General features: G+C 40.7%; 1 protein-coding gene across 2 annotated transcripts in view; it reads right to left on the bottom strand.

The window, feature by feature from the left end:
• The window catches only part of NFYB (nuclear transcription factor Y subunit beta), a 534,217-nt gene extending 515,634 nt beyond the window's left edge, over positions 1-18,583 (bottom strand). Inside the window, exon 1 of one of the 2 annotated variants that reach the window (XM_044087836.1) lies at positions 18,495-18,583. The gene's annotated coding sequence lies outside the window, so the exon portion shown is untranslated. Of the gene's footprint in view, positions 1-18,469 lie in introns of both variants that reach the window. The other variant, XM_044087835.1, reaches the window with a different exon arrangement.
• Between the last annotated feature and the right edge of the window lie 869 nt (positions 18,584-19,452).

Raw genomic sequence — 19,452 nt, 5'->3', positions numbered from 1 at the left:
TGTTAGGGAAAAATATAACAAAACGCACAATAAGTTGGTTGCATAGGTGTGCACACCCTTAAACTAATACCTTGTTGAAGCACCTTCTGCTATAATTGCAGCATTCAGATTTCTTGGGTACACATCTGCCTTCAATTAAAGAGACACTAACTCCAAATAAAGTTTAGCTGTCCTAGCAGGATTTTCCTGACATTTACTCAGTTGCCTGCTACAGAAAAAAACATGGTTCACGGAGAGCTTACAAAGCATCAAAGGGATCTAATTGCTGAAAGGCATCTGTCAGGAGAAGGGTACAAAAAAATTCTACAGCATTGGATATACTATGGAACACAGAGAAGACAGTCATCAAAAAGTGGAGAAAATATGGAACAACAGTGACTTTGCAAAGAACTGGATGCCCCTCCAAAACTGATGAAAAGACAAAAAACTGGTCAGGGAGGCTGCCAAGAGACCTACACCAACACTGAAAGAGCTGCAGGAATTTCTGATAAGTACTGGTTGTGTACTACATGTGACAACAATCTCCCGTATTCTCCATATGTCTGGACTATGGGGGTAGGGTTGCAAGATGAAAGCCTTTTTCTACACAGAAAAACATGCAAGCCCAGCTAAAATTTGCAAAACAATACATCAATTCTCCCAAAAGCGTGTGGGAAAATGTGTTATGTCCTGATGAAACCAAGGTTGAACTTTTTGGCCACAATTCCAAAAGGTACATTTGGCGCAAAAACAACACTTTGCATCACCAAAAGAACACCATCGCCACAGTGAAGCATGGTGGTGGCAGTATCATGCTTTGCGGTTGCTTTTCTTCAGCTGGAACTGGGGCTTTAGTCAAGGTGGAGGAAATAATGAACAGTTCCAAATACCAGTCACTTTTGGGCCAAAACCTTCAGGCATCTGCTAGAAAGCTGAATTTCATCTTTCAACACGACAATGACCCCAAGCATACATCCAAATCAACAAAACAACGGCTTCACCAGAAGAAAATGGAATAGCCCAGACCCAAATCCAATAGAAGATGAGGGTTGTGCACAAGAGATGCCCTCACATTCTGACAGATTTGGAGTGCTTTTGCAAGGAAGAGTGGGCAAATATTGCTAAGTCAAGATGTGCTATGCTTATAGATGCCTACGCAAGAAGCCTGAATCTTGTAATTAAAACAAAAGGTGCTTCAACAAAGTATTAGTTTAAGGGTGTGCACACTTGTGCAACCAGCTTATTGTACATTTTTTTTTAATATTTTTCCCCTTGCATGAGATATGGGGAAGGGGTTTTGCCCCACGCACAACACATTTCAATAAAAGCATCTCAAGTCAGATATTTCTCCACACCACCATACTTCATTTACAAAACTTACTGTCAACTAATCAACCTAGATCTTGTTTGAAAGCCAACAAAAAGGAACAGAGTGGGAGTTAGACGCTTGTGCATGCTGAAATACTAAACCAAATCCCTACTATCAACGACAAAAATCTCTTCCACTGACAAAGAAAAAAATTCTTAACTAGCTTTCTAGAAGACAAGTATAATCAGAACAAATGATTCTCTATTAAAAAAAAAATCAAAGCCATGAGATAAAAATGATTTCAGTGATTGATGCAGCATTCTGCCTTGCTGCTGCTGAAAGTCTTCCCTGACAAGAAGCCGAAAGAAATTATTTGAAAACTACATTTTGTTAGTTTTCTACAAACCTTTTCAACCAGTGGTAAAGTGTGAACAGGTAAAGCAGCCTGTCTCCTTAAGATCATTAAACATCATTGTGGGTCTTGGTACAGAATTTAAGTAAGAAAGCATTTTTGCTAGTGAAGACCGTCTCTATCCAACAGTCAATTTTTGAAGCTCAAGGATGAAGGTGCTACCTGTGGTCCAGTCTTCAAGGAGTCTGTCCATGCCTGGAATATGAAGTGACTGTGGTTTAACCCACAAAATACTCAAGTAGCTGCAAAACTACTTTGGCAAAGGAAGCAAAACCTTGTAATGCTCTGCTTGTTTATATAAAATATTAGTGTTGCATTACCCACATTTACTTACAGTTCTCAGTGAGGTATGCATTTTCAGAATGCTCACCTGCCAGGAGGACCTTAGCAGATTGATATCTACCTTTATTTGTATTCAAAAACTTTCTAGACTTGTTAGACACTCTAGATACACACAACTGTCACAGTTCAAAATGCCTACAATAAGATTGCATTGGCTGGGATGAGAAAGTAGTTTTTATAAACAAATGTCCAATCACTACTCTTTTACCAAGGCAAGGATCACTGGAAACCTGAGGTTGAGTGGATCCACCATCTAATCCCACAGATGGGGCAAGTAATGACAGAATATCCACAAATGAAGTGCTGCATTTATAACCTTCATGATGACAGCTGACATATCACCAAAAGTGTTAGAAACGTCCTTGTTGAAAGACTGATCCAGGTTCACACCCACCAAAATGTCCTACACCCTCTGCTCAGAGTTACTCTTAGAAAGATCCTCCTGTTAGTTCTGTGGCATAGATGAAATAAGTCCTTGCTGAGACAGAGACAACCCAGGAATGGTAAAAGGCATGAGCTCTGGAGGAGATGAGTGGATGGCAGTGAATGACCACTACTTCCTCACCCACCCTGGGGAGACAGGTGGTGCGGCCTGATGGAATACCACCACCTAATGGACAGAATGGTACATGGTGCTCTGCATGTGGACCGAGAACATGCTCTTCACACTGCCAAGTCCACCTGGAAGCCTTGATGAGAAGAGTACAGCCATGAAATACCATCACATAAGACAGATACACTGTGTGCTGCACTTGGGCCAGCGATGTGCTCTTCCCTCTGCTAAGCCAAGTCCACTTAAAAGCCTTCATAACATGTACAAGAATGTGCAAACTCACAGGGGAAAACAGAACAGACTTTCATGCCTATAAGTACACACACATTAGCAATGTGGGTAGTTAGTTTATAAAACAGAGCAAAACCCTCATAAATGACAGTAATGCCATAATCAGCTCTCTGGGAATCGGTTATAACGAACTTAGAGAAGGTTCAGACACTGCAATCTTTGCCTGAAGAAGCCACTATAGAACCCTCACATGAAAACATGCAAAGTGAAACATTAGAATCAATAACACAAACAGCCTGAAACAGCATCTGAACTGCTCTCTTCAATGTTTGAATGATGTCTGTTGTCAGGGCAACTATGGAGAGCATGGTGTCCAAATTACATCCTATGAAAATGATCTACTGAACTGGTTGAAGGTTTGACCTCTGCAGATTTATAAATATTCCCAAGGACAAGCACAGCCCGAGCAAGGTCTTTTTGGGCTCCATGAGATGCTCTACTGGGGAGCAGGTAGGAGTCATCCAGGTATGGAAAGATCTTGTATCCCTGAAGATGTGGCTGAGCCACTATGACAGCCATGCATTGGGGGAATACCATGGGGGCGGTGGTGAGATCAAAGGCCAAGACTCAGAAATGGTAATGGCTGGCACCTATCCAGAAGCAAAGGAACCACCTTGACTCTTTGCAATCTTGATATGTGGCTGGGAGGTTCAATTACCACATCCAGCTGTTTGCCCTAAAGTGAGTTTTTTTGGATATATTTGTTTACAAGGCTGAGGTCCAGTATGGACAAGAGGTCCTGATTTTTTCTTTAGGACCAAAAAGAACTTTGAATAAAACCCTAATCCACTCTGGTTTGGTGGGGCATCCTGGTTGGCTCTTTCAGAGACAGAAATAAAGCACTCTCTCTTTCTGCTGCCTTAGCCTGACTGGGTGAACATTCAGCAGTGGCTGTTTAGGCAATGGGGATATTAGGAAAAATTATACTGAATAACATCTGGATATTATTATCCCTCAGACCTATTTGATGGCCTGTGACGATACTGGGTAGAGAGGATATCAGACCACCTCCAGCTGGGTGTAATGGGGCAACTCTTCAGTGATGCTGCAATCACCTGTCTGAAAAGAGCTCATAATATCCCTGGATTTTGGGCACCCCAGGAAGACAGGAATCAAGCTGTTGACTTCCAAAACCAGAGTGAACAATAGTCCTTATAGTTCCTGTAATATTATATCTGGAGAACCTCAAATGCAACTCCTAATGGTAGAAATATACTTTTCTATCTGGTTCACACTTCTGGGTCTTCTTTCACTGATGGGTCAAATAAACATGCTAATGAGGGCATTGGTGAAGGACACTTTAAAGTTGCAAAGGTGCAGTCATTGGCACCTTGCCATACCAGCTTTGGTTGTCCTAGCTGCTTCATCCACCACATTATGCATGAGAAACATGAAGAGGCTGGTAATGCTGTCATGGTGGTCTCCAGTTGTTTTGACTCTGATGTCAATTTCAGAGTAGTTAAGGCTTGTTGAGTCAAATCTCTATCTGAAAATGATTCAGGTGTGTGGTATAGTTCACAGCTCTCCATCCAAAGGTGCCTAAAGCGTATGTCCACTTCCTCAATCTATTCCTCACGCTAGACTCCTTGTTGAACTATGAACACAATTTAATTGGACAGCTTTTCCATTGTAGCTGCCTCCACAATGGAGTCTATGTTAAGGGATTTTGCCCAGTGCTGCTAGTCTTTGGAAGGCTCAAAATGTTTGGGTGCCCTAGGAACCACTTCACAACTATCAGACTCCTACCGTGACCTCCAAACCCAATATCAGCTGGAGGTACCACCCAGGAAGCAAACTGGGTCAAACCATAAGCTTCAAGTAGTACTGCCTCATCTTGAGAGGAAAGGAGTGTGTGTCAATGAGCCAAGATTCCCTCTACCTCATGGGCTAGAAATTCTTGCCAAATGAATCCCATTGAGGGGGGGGGGGGACTGGGTGGGATCCCCCCTCTGTCCTCAAAGTTGGTATCCAATGTGGAGGGGCTCTGACAGGTAGTCAGTGTGCTTCCTTTTGCATGTTCTCTTTTTTTGGTATATCAGGGGAGTTGCCACCTACCTTCTCGGATGACTTGGCCTTCTGAGCAGACGTTTTGAAGCTCACAGGCTGACTCTGATCCAAGGAAGTTGGATAGCAGGAAAGCAAAATGGAGTGGGACTCATGAAAAGGAGCCAGCTGAGGGGATCTGAACTTCTGCTCTCTTTGGAGAAACAAAGATGCTAACACCAAAAAGGCCATTCCAACCTCCACTGACTCAGAGGACACCACCCCAGTCACTGGATCAAATACCCCCCTTCTGAGAAATGACTGGATTCAAGGATGGAACTCAGGAAGCACAGAAGGTGGAGGGCCATGATGAGGGAATTGGAACAGACTTGAAATGTGGAGGTCTCCGAAACCTTCAGTGGAGCTATGCCAAGTCTAAGTGCATCTGTCCCAACAAAATTGGGGTTGAATACCTCAGATCTATAAACCATGGAGTCACTGCAGAGGGGAATGTTGGCACTGAGGCAGCAGGTCCCAGGTAGAAGGTCAGCTCGAACACTACTGCAGACATGGGAAGAACCAATTTCAGGGACGTCTGGATGAACCTGACTGCTTTCAGAGCCAAAGAAGAATGAAGGACCCCTACCTCAATCTGTTTTAAGATAACTCCCCATCCCAAATTTGTTTCTGCTGTGCTTTTGGGATGTTACAGACATAATCAAGAAAGGTAGAGACTGAAGGTGATGTTTTGCCTTTTCCAAAGACATTAGTTTCTTTGGACAATTCCAAACCAAAATCAGATCCAAGAATTCTGCATCTGGGGTGGAGTGTAAATAGGAGTATGTGCCATTGATATGCTGAACACTGGGGCCCTCAGCTCAGAAGAAAGACCCCAAAATAGTAGTGGGTCTTTTCCTGGGCTCAAATTCTTTATGTTTAGAACTTTCCTCATCCCATTTCCTGGACTTCACAGAGTCTGGACCTGGTGGCAAAATTCATTTGAAAGCAGTTTGTCTATCATCCAGGGCTCTGGGTCCAAAGCTGGCATAACTTTTACAATCCACAGATAAATGTAGTACCCCAGCACAGCACACCACACAATGATCATGTGCGTCTTCGGGGGGGGGGGGGTATCTTGTGTTTGCATAATGAGAACTTACCCATTATCTTAAACAAAGCAGCAGCTTTCAACAAGCTACACATTTTTGAAAATGCAACAGATATACGTATCACACTAACTACTTAATTTACTATTTAAACTAAATTACTTATACTATCAAATGATTAAATTTACTCTGAAATACTTGGTAGGAAAAAGGCTGTGAGCAAGGGAGAGAAAAAAAAGGCTCAATTGTACAAAGTATCTACTCAGTTATTAACAGGAAAACTTCTCTCTATATAAGAAGGGGATAAAACTATAAAGCCAAAGTCTAACAGAAAAAAATAACTAGAGAAGTGGATATGCAGATTATCACTGTGGTAGCAAACAAATCTGGGGCAGCCAAGGGAACTGGTGCATTATGGGAGGGGACATTCTTAAAAGGGCTCAAGGCTGGAGCACTAATACTGCAAAGATGGATCCAACCAAAGGCTGGAGGACCCATATACAAGATCAGATTAACTAAATGAATAGAATCACAATATTTCCTCAGTTCAGAAGAAACATCCATTTAATCTCAAAAAAAAAAAAATCACCCTGGCAATAATTTGAGAAAAAGAAAACTTCTCCAAAGGAGGTTGTGAAGACCAGGTTTCCTCAGCATCAGAGTTTTGTACTTGAGAATCTGCCAGAGATGAAGCCCTGCCTCTGTCTATGTCTAAATCATCAGACATGGCTTCTTCAGGAATATTTCTATTGACCAGATTACATGTAATGTTTTCTGTATACCAGGATTGACTATAACAATTTCCTGGCTAAGGTAAGAAAAATCATCTTTTCTTATAAATACCATATCTTCTGTGGAATAATGTTTAACCTTTTGTATTTTCTTCCATGATCAATTCTGAGAAGGAATATCTGACCCACCAAGAGGTCTCTTTCCCTGGCCATATCCAATAGCACCCCCAGGTATGTCTCCATGCACCAGAAAAGATGGTTCAAAGACATAACAGCAGCTGGTACTGATATGTCTCCATACAACCATTACATCTCTGTGCCCCAGTAAAGCTGGTTCTTTCATGCCTGGTTCAGACACTGGAACAACTGAAGATCACACTACTGACCTGCGGTTAATGGTAGCTGAAAGGACTACCAACAGGACACCAGTGAAGCAATGTTTCAGACACGAACAGCTGAAGAGGAGATGACTGCCTCGCAGTTAATGGTAGCTGAAAAGACAACAGGAAGCCAGTAAGGCAACTGGTCTAAAGAATGACTCCTGGCCACTACAGACTCATTCACCATCAGCTGAAGTGAAGACAGAGCTCGCCGAGTTAGCAAGGTCTCTTTAGCATGCTGTTTTTGTTTTGTTTTTTTTCTGGGAACTATGCAAGTCAGACCAACAGTAGCAGGTGTGTATCCATGCAGTGACCGAGAAGGATGCATTAGAAAATATCTGTCACAAGATAAGTTGTCAAACAGTTTGCACAAACAGCACACTTACAATTTCACAGGCAAAGTCAGACAGAAAAAAATGGCAGGCAAGATGTCACAGCATGAGGATAAGAATTTCATTACCCATAGTATTCCCTGCCTAAGTAAAATGCTTCCTCACACAAAACATTTTGCTAAAGATTCAAAAGTTTCATAAGCAGTACAATTTGCCCCAAAATAAGCCCTCAAGTAATTTGAGGCTAAAAATAGTAGTCGCCGACAGGAAACTTTCGATATTAAAGAAAAAATGGATTTCTTAAAAGGGACAAAACCAGCTTATACTTTATGTATAGCTCTAACTTTATGTATGACTATACATAGATGTGTGGATAGTGTTGACCTCAAGTGTGTAGTGAGATCCTTTGTCTAGAAGCCTGTTGTCTTAGTGAGAGAAAGATTGCAGAACTGGTTGTACCTGGCCAAGGAATTACTGCAGCTGTTATTGTTTGGATAATTGTCTGGTTCCTGTCCTGTGCCTTAAATAGCTAGTATTTTAAAAATCAGATACACCTGTTGCTCAGGCTGCTGCAGACAGACTGATCTACTGCCAGCTGTGATATTGAGAAAAGATAAGAGTTTATTCTCATTTACTGTCTTGGTGGCTTTCCGTTAGATTCTTGGCTGGAGTGCCTTCTGTGTGGAGTCTGCATGTCCTCCCTGTGGTTGGGCGTGCCTTCGTTGAAGGTTGAACTTCGAGCTGGCACCTAGACGTTCGTGAAAATCTACTGCCAATCATTAGCGGACCAGAGTTCCACTGTGGCAATCCTTAACCGGGAAAAGCCAAAAGACATCATTGTCTTGGTGGCTTTGAGTTGCCAGCCTCTGGTATAAAGTCGATACTGGACACTTCCCCCCACAGGTCACATTACATCAGCTCATTCTACCGTTAATAGTGAGAAGTTAGCAAACGCCCACCCCTTTAGAGCTTCAGCATATTGAATTCTCTATCTTCCACCTCTTCACTTTTACTAAAAAAAAAAAATAAATAAATAAACTGTTTCCTACCTTTCCTGTGTGTAGCCCATATACAGACTGGCTGTATCCAGGACTTTTTATAAGCTTCTGAGCGGTGCTCTTCAATTTTTTTTCCCCTTAGATCTGCTAGTTCTCTGTTCTCCTGCACTTTTATTAGCTTATTAGTCTAGCACTTTAATCTATTCCTGGTACCAGAAAATCTGCTCTTCAAATTTTCCTTTAGAACTAGCTTGTTTCCCAATAGCAGCACTATAATCTGAATCCCTGTGACTAGCACTTGCTCTAAAACCTGCTGGAAAGCACTAGGAAGCCTTAAACTGATACAAGCACTCAACTCTCCTGGTTAATAAGGAGAAATTAATCGTAGGCACTAAACACCTCTACGTGCAAAGTACCTTGCCAAGTTACAGGAAAACAGCTTTTGGACTTTACAAAAGAAACACCAAACCAAGCATGTCCAAGGGTCAGCTTCCAGTGATTTCTCCTGTCCACCTGGTGGATCTGGGCATACCGGGGCAATGCAGCAATTGCCTCATGTACACAGACAACCTTCTCCTCCTACCACGCAACACTACAACCTGCGAGAGATGCACTTACATAGCCAAACTGGAAGCAAAGCTTTCTCCAGCCAAGATTGTGCTAGACAGTAAAGAGGAGAAGGTTAACACCTACACTACACCTCAAGCAACACATAGCCCTTCAAAACTCATGCCAACATCCACACATAGTAACATTAAACCCACTTATGCAGAGGCCCTTAAGATTAACCTACCCAAGCAACAAGGAACATCCACACATAGTAACATTAAACCCACTTATGCAGAGGCCCTTAGGATTAACCTGCCCAAGCAACAAGGACCTCCAAAGCTGAAACGCAAACACCAATCACAACACATAGCTCAAAACACCAGTGTGCCACCAAACAGCAGCCCCTAAGGCAAGACAACGTACCCAACACTTTGGTCATAGGTGACTCTATAATCAGGCACACAGATGTCCCACTCACCAGACTGAACAAGGAGAAAATTACTGTCAGCTGCCTGTCGGGTGCCAGGATCCACCACATAATGCATGCACAAGTCACTCCACAACAAGTACAAATATGACTCTGTCATTGTCCATGTTGGAGTGAATGATTTGAGATATACCTCCCTGGGCTACATGAAGAGAGACATGGAAGAGCTCTCAAATCATGTGGCCCAGGCAGGTATGACCCTAGCCCCGAGTTGCATCCTGCCTTCGCCCAGAATAATACCACAGTACAAGGACAAAATGATTGACCAACAATTGGAGAAGTTTCTAGTGTCATTCAAAGGGGATCCAGTATCTGTCTACCTGGGAAGACATAATCGACAGACCACGATGCTTTGCCAATGGTCTGCACCCGTCACCCTGGGATTCAGGTTACTGGCAAAGGCTTTTGCCACCCCTACAGTACCTTTTTAAGCAAGGCTCAAAAGGACAAAACCACCACCGTAACAGATATAAGCACGCAAAATCTGAAGGTAATGCTACTCAATGCTTGAAGTCTAAACCTTAAAATGCACTCTCTCGAGGCACTCCAAAAAATGGAGAACATCGATATCTATGCAGTAACAGAGACCGGGTTCAAGGCTCCAGAGAGCACCCCTGCAATACCAGACTACACCTCTTACCACACTTCGGCCACAAAACCAGAACCGAAGCACTAAAGGCAGAGGAGTGTCCATATTCACCAAGGATATTCACACCTCCAGACTAGTTGCCCAACACTATGCATCTGAAATTCTACAGGTGCAACTAACAGTAGGTTAAGATGGCAATCCAAATTGCAGCTTGCTACAGGTCCTCCCAAGATTCTCACTACACTTTTCCAAACATACTGGAAAATATTAATATACAACCCAATACTGGGTGATTTCAACTACCCTGCCATTAATTGGGAAAACTACTCTGGTACCAACACCTTTGCCCAACGGTTCTTGGAATTCATAAATTCCAATGCCCTGGCTCAACTAATGTATAACCCCACCAGGGGCTCAAATATCCTAGACCTGGTCATTTCCAACATGGGAGATCGATGCTCTACATCAGTGGTCACCCCCTCATTGGTCAGGTCTGACCATAAGCTAATCACCCTTGATGTCCACATCCCACCCCTCAGTAGGGAAACCTCCATAAAAAAACTTCTCCAAAGCCAACTTCATGCTAAGTGACAAACATGATACCCATGCAGACGGAACTGAAAGTTCAACTGCTGAATCCTACACTAAGGCACTGTACGAGCACATTCACTCGTGCATAAATTGTGCCATTCCAAATAGAACCAAGACACTCTCCTCCAGAAAAAGGAAGACAATATGGTGGTCCCCTGCCATAAACAAACTATACAACACAAGGAAGAAACTGTTGCAGAAAAGAGGAAAACCCCAGGATGCAAAATATTCCCTTACCAACCTCAGTAAGAAGCAGAGATCCCTCATAAAATCCTCCAAAGCTAGTTATGAAAATAAAACTGCCAAAGATTCCAAGGACAACCACAAGGCATTCTACAGTTATGTCAAGTATCTAAATGCCAATGCTCAGATCTGCTCCGAGCTAAATCAGAATGGCATTAAATATACTGATTCCAAGGATATTGCCAATATCCTGGCAGATCGATTTAGTGCCAACTTCACCCCCGTCACCCCCTAAAGGGCCCATCTCAATACCAAAAGATTACCAAATTCCAGTAATCACAGCCACACAGGTAAAAAATGCACTCTCCAAAGCTAAGAATACAGCATCCATGGGACCAGACGACATCCCGGGCTGCGTACTACATGAACTACAAAATGAACTGGCACCTCACCTAAGTGTCATGAGCCTCACCTCAGGCTTCATGCCCAATGAGTGGCAGACAGCTACAGTTATCCCACTCCACAAGGGGGATATCCAGGGAACTATCATCCCATCAGTCTGACGAGCCTGCAAAGCCATGGAATGCATCATCATGGAACTTAAAGACATTGGCAACCTTCAAACATTGGACCCCACCCAGTTTGGTTTCGTAAAGGGCCAATCTTGTCTCCTCAACCCGATTAACTTCTTCAAATCAGTCTCCAGAGCCATGGACGAGAGTAAGGCACGGTCCACACAGCTTATCTGGACCTCGCCAAGGCCTTCAACACCATCCCCAACTTTGGAATCGTAGATCAACTTACTAAGCTGGGCATTAATCCCTACAACACTCGGGTTGCCAACTGGCTTACTGACAGAACCCACACTGTAAAAGTAGCAGACTCAAAATCTAGCTCCACACAAATGAGAAGTGGAGTACCTCATGGTTCAGTCCTGGGACTACTCGTTTGGCATCTACTTCTCTGAAGTACAGGTCAGCACTAAGGGGCTCTGGCTAACAAAGTTCGCAGATGACTGCAAACTAGGAGCCATTATTGAATCCCCAAATGATATGGATATTCTATAAAAGGGCCTTACAGAAACAGATGCTTGGTGCCAGAGCCATGGGCTCAAGCTAAATGCCAAGAAATGTATAGTTATCCCCTTTGAGAAAAAACATGTACCCATAAATTACCACATAAGTGGCAGTACACTAAACACCGGAAGTGTGATAAGGGACTCCCTCAAAGCCACACACTCCGGGGATCTAAACCTGGTCCTCACAATGAATAAAACATGCTGGAGGGATAGGTTCCTGACCCAGAGGCTCCCCATAGACTGCCTATACATGTCAAGCTGAGTACCTCTTTGGCCCTTTTCAAAAGGAACCTTGATGATTGGATGCGAGATGGGAAATTCACCCTGGGGATTACATCAGTCACCCTGCAGGGACCAGGGAAATAAATATTCTGGGAAGAAATAAATAGCCAGGGAACTGTTATGGCTAGGCTTGCATAGGCCCTAGTGCCGATAGCCTAGTACCAACCCATGACCCTATATATACATAACAAAACTTCTCTGTGTGAAAGAGTTTCAGTCCATCTCTCTCTAGTTAAATCACTGTATATTAATCAGATCAGACAATAGTAGAAGAACTTAAATATATATATATATATATATATATATATATATATATATATATATATATGTATGTAAACAAATAAATGTACGGAATTACCAAGTATTCGAAAGCAATCCAAGCAAGGCAGGCAGTCTGTTGCCAGTCGAAAATAAGTACACAGACAAGCGATTCAAGTAAAACAAAAATAGAGTAATAAGTTTCCTCACAAGCTTTCTAAAATTATATATATATATATATATATATATATATATATATATATATATATATATATATATATATGTGTGTGTGTGTACATATACATACATACACACATTATCAGGCAAGGGAGTGGTTTATTGTGCTGTAAAACAAAGTGTTATTGGTACACATGTTAAAATCATATCCCTTCCCCATCAGTGTGACATTTGGGTTGGTCCTGCCCTACTTAGTAGTGTCATAATATAATCCTTATGTACTTTAAATAAAATTTATAATGATGTGGTACCTCTTATTTAAGTAGATTATTAAATAAAATTTATAATGATGTGGTAACTCTTATTTAAGTAGATTATTAAGTTTGTGATTTTATCCAAGACAATATACTACATGGCTGGAAATATCAACCTTAGTTCATTTGGCAATCAAAAAATATATATAAATATGTACACTTTGCATGTAAAAAATCAATTGTAAAAATCATATTTTCATAAACTATTGTTAACAAAGATAGCTTTCATCCTGCTAGACTTCTTCAGGTCTGTGTACAAGAACCCTAAAAGCTATCTATAAAAATATTATTGTATAGTTAGTATTGTTATTGCACATCATTTTGAATAAAGTGGAAAAAGGAGAACTACAAAGAGGAAAAAAAATGGAACCAAAATATACACAAATTACAACCGATTTAAAATAGTACTTAAAACCAACTGGTAGAAAAAAATAAAATTAGTCCTGTAAAAATGTTTCTGGTTCTCTTTTTCACTTTAACCTAACATCTGCCATAGCTTTCTGTATTTACACTGTATTCACATTAACTATTCCTGTTCTTATTATCCAGATTTTGTCCTGAGTAACAACTACTTACAAGTGCATCCTGAACAGACACCAACCTGGTTAACACTCCGGGGACTTCCCTTCGGACAATGGATAAACAATATACTGGAGATAATTTAGATGAAAACTCAATCAAGGCAATAGAATGAAGGATAGGTAACAAAACAAAATCAAGGTTCATAAGTTGTTAAGTCATAATGGAGAATTGTAAAAATGGGAAGATTCTAAGCATGGCATGAAGAGATTACAAATTTGACAGTATCCCACATCCAGAGTGCTTACAGATTTACAAGATACACCCTTGATCATTTACATTACAGTGACCACGAAAGACTGGCAAACCACTTTGTAGCCAAGCCACAATAAAGGCCAAATTATTATCAGAGGGATAAAAATTCAAAGGGGTTTATTGCAGAGTGAATGTCACATTAAAGCTTTCTACTTAACAGATTAGGTCATGGGTACAATCTGGATGGTTACAACTTGGGTCAGAGAAAACAGTGTATAGACTTCTTTTTGTGGAGGATTTAAAACTGGACAGTTTCATCAAATGAGGAGGTAAAAGCACAACTGCAAGTTGTCAAACCTTTTTCAGATAAAAAGAATATCATTTATGCTTCATAAATATGCAAAAGCAACATTTAAAGTAGGAAAGCTGCAGCAATATATATATATATATATATATATATATATATATATATATATATATATATATGGAGGGAGTGTATAAATATTTGGGAACTGATAAATGATGGATAATAAAATATGAACAAATGCAAACAAAACTCAGGAATATTAAGACTATTAATACTAAAAAAACAGTCCTGACATCTAGGAACAAAGTCCAAATTATAAGCCAATTTGCTTTTCCTGTTCTAACTTACAGTACTGGGTGACTGACTAGCCCCAAAAAGTATTGGATCAGTTGGACAGTAAAACAAGCAAAATGATTCATGATTATCAAATACTATGGTTAATGCCAAGATCATATATTCCCCATTCTGGAGGAGGTATGGGGTCTCTTTGAAATTGTTTTTACGTATAGATCTTTTACGTACAGATCTGCAGTTGTAAGACTGCATACATATCTACTGACTTCACCAGATCCAAAACATACTGAAAGTTTAAAACATGAGGAGAACAAGTCTAAAATGGCTTCTCTGCTTAGTTTAGCAGAAGCATATCAGTATTAATGGCAATTAAACCGAAGTAGACAAAAATCAGCAACTGAATGTGCTCAAAAAGAAAGAATGTACAGTAAATTCTCAGTTAACCGGCACCCATGGGGATTGGTAGATGCCGGATAACTATAGTTTCTGGTTGCTTGAGTTACTATTAAAAATAGGTCTGACTAATACTGTACCCTATACTATTTGGTTTGACTTGTTCTCAGGTTGGGGAAGAGAGGGAATTTATTGCAATCTTCCTTTTTAAAACTATGGCCGCAGTGGTGCAGCAGTTAGCAGTGTCACCTCACAGCAAGAGGTTCTCCAGTTCGATTCTCAGCTGGAGCACCTTTTGTGCGGAGTCTGCATGTCCTCCCTGCAGTCGAATGAATTTAAAGACATGCAGGTAGGTGCGTGTGTGCCTTTGTTGAAGGTTGTGTGCTGGGCTGGCAACTTGACACCATAAAAATTCACTGCCAATCATTAGTGGACCGGACTTCCGCTGTGGCAACCCCTAACTGGGAAAAGCCAAAAGACAGTAGCTTCCTTTTTAAAACTAAGACTCTAAAAACATAAGGTATGTTTCAGCGCACACACACACCAAAATTATTTCTAAAGGAGGTTTTTGATTCTACTGGCATACTAATTCCATAATCTTAGTGCAGTGCAATATATTTGTCATGTTTTCTTACAGTGTATTACAATTACATTCTTTTTGAGTGTATGTTAATTCCCCAGTGCTATACTCCAGGTACAGCTTTCTAACAGATGCAGAAGAGACCATGGTGAGTAAAATTAGTAAAACCTGTGGTGTGTGATCATATGTCATATTATACCACTCGATTTTTAAACTAGGAGCACACTGCAGGAACAACAATCAACAACCAAGAAAAAGGACGACAGCACATGAACACATTATGCTTCCTATACATGTTTTAAATGTCTGCTTTTACTCATGCTAATAAATGCTTTCTAGGAAGAAAGTAAACTTAGTTTTTAAATATCAGAACAAAAGTGTGTATATCTAAAATCCAAACCCTTTCTGATATGCTGCAGCTACAACCTAAAACTTTCACATTAATAAATGGTCACAACAATCTCTTAAGCCTTGCTTATACTACTGATAACACCCACTCCAAAATGAAGATTTTGGGACAGCCCCTAGAACAGGGTTAATTCTCACTCCTTTGGTCATGGTGCAGCAGTGGTTAAGAAAACATTCTATGTAATACAGCTGACCACGAAGAGTTTCTCCTCTAGATCCAGAGAGGTCCTTACCCCTCTGTATTCCTCTCTGATCAGGCCCATCATATAACATAACGCTCCCAAGATGCAACTTATTAGACATATTTGGTAGTTTAAAAAAAATAAATAAATAAATAAAAACTCGCGGTCTCTCTAACAAAAAGATAAACAACCTAAAAGACCTAAGCTACCAGGAGATGGGAGTCTCTGTTCCTGTACTCACCATCTTATAGACTCCTTAGAGTTTTTGGTAATTAGGGATCTGGAAGTCCAAGAACTGCTTCCATAAATCAAAAACAGTCCAGCTAGAAGCAGAGATTTTAGTCTGCTTCAAGCAAATAACCCGTGTGAGACACAGAGAGATTCATATTCAACAACTACCACTTCTTTGTAATAAACTCCAGAGCAAGCAATGCAACACTATATTCCATTTAAAAGGACTAAGACAATTGAATGGATATTTACAAATTTACCACCAGCGTGACTACTGTTCCCTGAAAGTGAGGTAGGGTTTAAGAGTGGATACTTGCAAACTGTAAACAGCCATAAACAACCTGCTGTACATTTTCTAAAATTCTATTAAAGCTAAAGTTAACAAGAGACAAACATACGCTTTCATCCCTTCTTCAAAGAATATCACAAGTTCCGAAGGCAAGCTCTACCATTAGCTCTCAACCTCTTAGGACAAAAAAATCTGTACAAAGCCAAAAATAATGGGGGGACGGGGACAAAGCCCCACAAAATATGGACAGATTTTTTTAAAATATTACTCTTATAAACTTAGAAAGCTGCTAGAATAAAAAAGGTTTTCTGTTACCATGCATTTTCTGAAGAATAAAAAGTCTGAAACTCAAATTCCTGACATTTGCTGAATTTAATCCTCACTATCTGCCACAAAAAAATCAAACATTATATGAAGAACAGACCAAAAATATTAGGCGAAAATCTGGACACTTGAGAGGTGTGCCATTAAAACATGTACTTTTCCATATCTAACTGAGGAGTGCTCCTTAAGCAATACTGTTGAAGGTCCAGCAAAACTCTCACATTACAGAACATTGGTCAGTGGGTGTACAACTGCATCTGATGTCCCCCCCCCCCCCACCCATCCCCCATTATCTATACATGGTAAAAACTTCCCCGTAGGTCATTACTAGGCTTACCACCTGTCCTAGGTGGGACAGTCATTTTGGGTCATTGCGTTCTGTGGGGAAAAAAACAGCAAATGTCCTAAGATTTCTGGACTGAAACCGATACTTTTTTAAAGCAGCTTTTAGAGGAAATGAAGTAATTTTGAACCTGAAATACCCTAATGTTATACAAGAGGGAGGCTTTATTTTCACAAAACATGAATTTCAGTCCTTTGCACAAATTGCGAATATGGTTTGCCCGGCAAAATATTATGTTACAAAGTGTTCCACTTTTGGCATTCGAAAACATGGCAACCCTAGTCGTTACTATCCATGTTACGGTCATTCACTTGACGGGTTTCAAAACATGATACTATGTGGCTGGTTATGTACCAATTGTATAACTAGGGAAACATCAAAATGATCAATTGCAAAAAAAAAAAAAGGGGGGGGGGTCGTGAGTAGTTGGACACGAAATACACGTATAGCAGGAGTGCAGCAGCAATGATCGGGTTTGGTGTCCTACAAAGGCCAACATAGAGCCTTCTAGAGCGGTCGCAAATACCAATAGTGTCGGCAGAAACTGGACAAAGGTGAAGGGGTTCATGTTCTTTTAACACCATGCAAGAAAAATACATAGTAAAAAAAAATGCACGTGAATGTTATTTACGCCGGGGTGGTGAAAAAAGTCTGGAAGAAATACAGAGCTGATGAAGCATAATACTCGCTTAGGCGTCATAAATGTCAAATGTCTGAACAGCACATATCGCCAGCCACAAGTCAAAACTCCTGGTTGGGGGAGGGGCGACAATTAATAGGTATACAAAGAGATTCAAGAATTCCCAAAGACAGCAATTTTAATTACTAAGGACACACAAAAAAAGAGCGCATTCTACCTCGGCAGGCACGCTAGGAAAAAAGCCAGATCAGCAACAGCTACTACAACACCATCCTAAAAATAAATCACACTGAATTAACACTCAACAATACATAGTCAGTTAACAATTTTGTCATTTCTAGATCAAGCCTCAGCTGCTTTCTCGTTCACTATGTTAGACCAAACATCATGTTTTCATAACACGAGCGACAAAATGGAGACGAACTGCAGTCTCCTTAAATATTTTGCAAACATCAGTAGTGAGATATAACGTTTGGTACTGTATTGCTTGGTACATCACTTCCATGTTTCTGCCAATATCAACATTTACCATTTTCTACAAGAATTTCTTTATTTAATACAAAGAAAAGGCATAACAAAAGTAGCACTCCCCAGGCCTCAACTCCAACAAATATCTGTATACAAACAGAAAAAATCTAAATATAAATCTAAAAATTAACCAACACAGTTACTTCCTGCTCTCAATCATATTCCCATACAACAAATAAACTCAAAGATGGACATTTCATTCGAGCTAAAGTGAAATCGGTTAGCAATCATTGGCCAAAGCCAGGCACAAACCTCCAATGCAACCCTGGTTGGTTACCTTCTCAAATCGGCTGTTTGGTTGGACAGAAAATGGCTGCAAGGGAACCAGTCCCAGCGCGGAGCTTCGCGTATAACAACCGGTTTACCCTCCCGTCGTGAAGCAAATCGGCTGTTCCTTCAGTGGTGACCTCCTCCCCATAAATTGAATTAGCCTTAAGTCTGCCGTTGCTATGGTTGTCTTAAACGCCATCTCTTCTGTACAGCCATGCATAGGTTTCGTGCTAGCTTTTGTTTTTCATTCATATGAATAGGATATATACGAAGGAATGGATGATCTAGCATACCATAACTATCGACGTTTTATTTATCTTATTTATATTACTGATTATAGTTTAGCAGCGACGTACTGGAATATCTGTTAAAAACAATTAGTGGTATAATTATATATTAACATACCACTAAACTGTCCCTAATTTTGTCTCATATTTTTGCCATATCACACGTAAAACATTTGATGTTTTTATTGGTACAGCATCATTGAGGATTACTAACAGTCGTTAATGCCAGTTATTAGAATGCGATACTTATTGTTCAAAAATGAATGTAGATACAAAGCCTGTTGTCGCATTAACCTTTTATTTAGTTATTTACGTTTGTTTACCGGGTAGAGTCCAACTTGGCTGGTTCATAGGTTGATACTAGGCCCTAGGGCATTTATAAGCCTAGCCAGAGTGTGTTTGGCTTTCGCCACCCTTTTAGATTAGTAGACTGTGCCTCTGTATAGTAGGTCACAGCCCTTTTAAGGTTAGTTTACTGTGCCTCTGTCTAACAGGGACACAGAAGAGATCCCAGGGGTAAACTTACGATCTACCATCCACTCGTCAAGATTTCTCTTGAAGAGGGTCAGTGAGGGGCTCTGCCTAACATGGATTGGGATTTTGTTCCAGAGTGAGGGGAGCCTCTGGGATATGAATCTGTCCCTCCAGCATGTCCTATTTATTTCTGTGCTGAGGTTT

This window comes from Protopterus annectens, chromosome 11.part0 (assembly GCF_019279795.1).
Source record: "Protopterus annectens isolate FY-2018-M chromosome 11.part0, PAN1.0, whole genome shotgun sequence".
In the NCBI taxonomy this organism is placed as follows: domain Eukaryota; kingdom Metazoa; phylum Chordata; order Ceratodontiformes; family Protopteridae; genus Protopterus; species Protopterus annectens.
The sequence above is the reverse complement of the archived record's forward strand: the minus strand, read 5'-3'. Positions and strand labels throughout refer to the sequence as shown.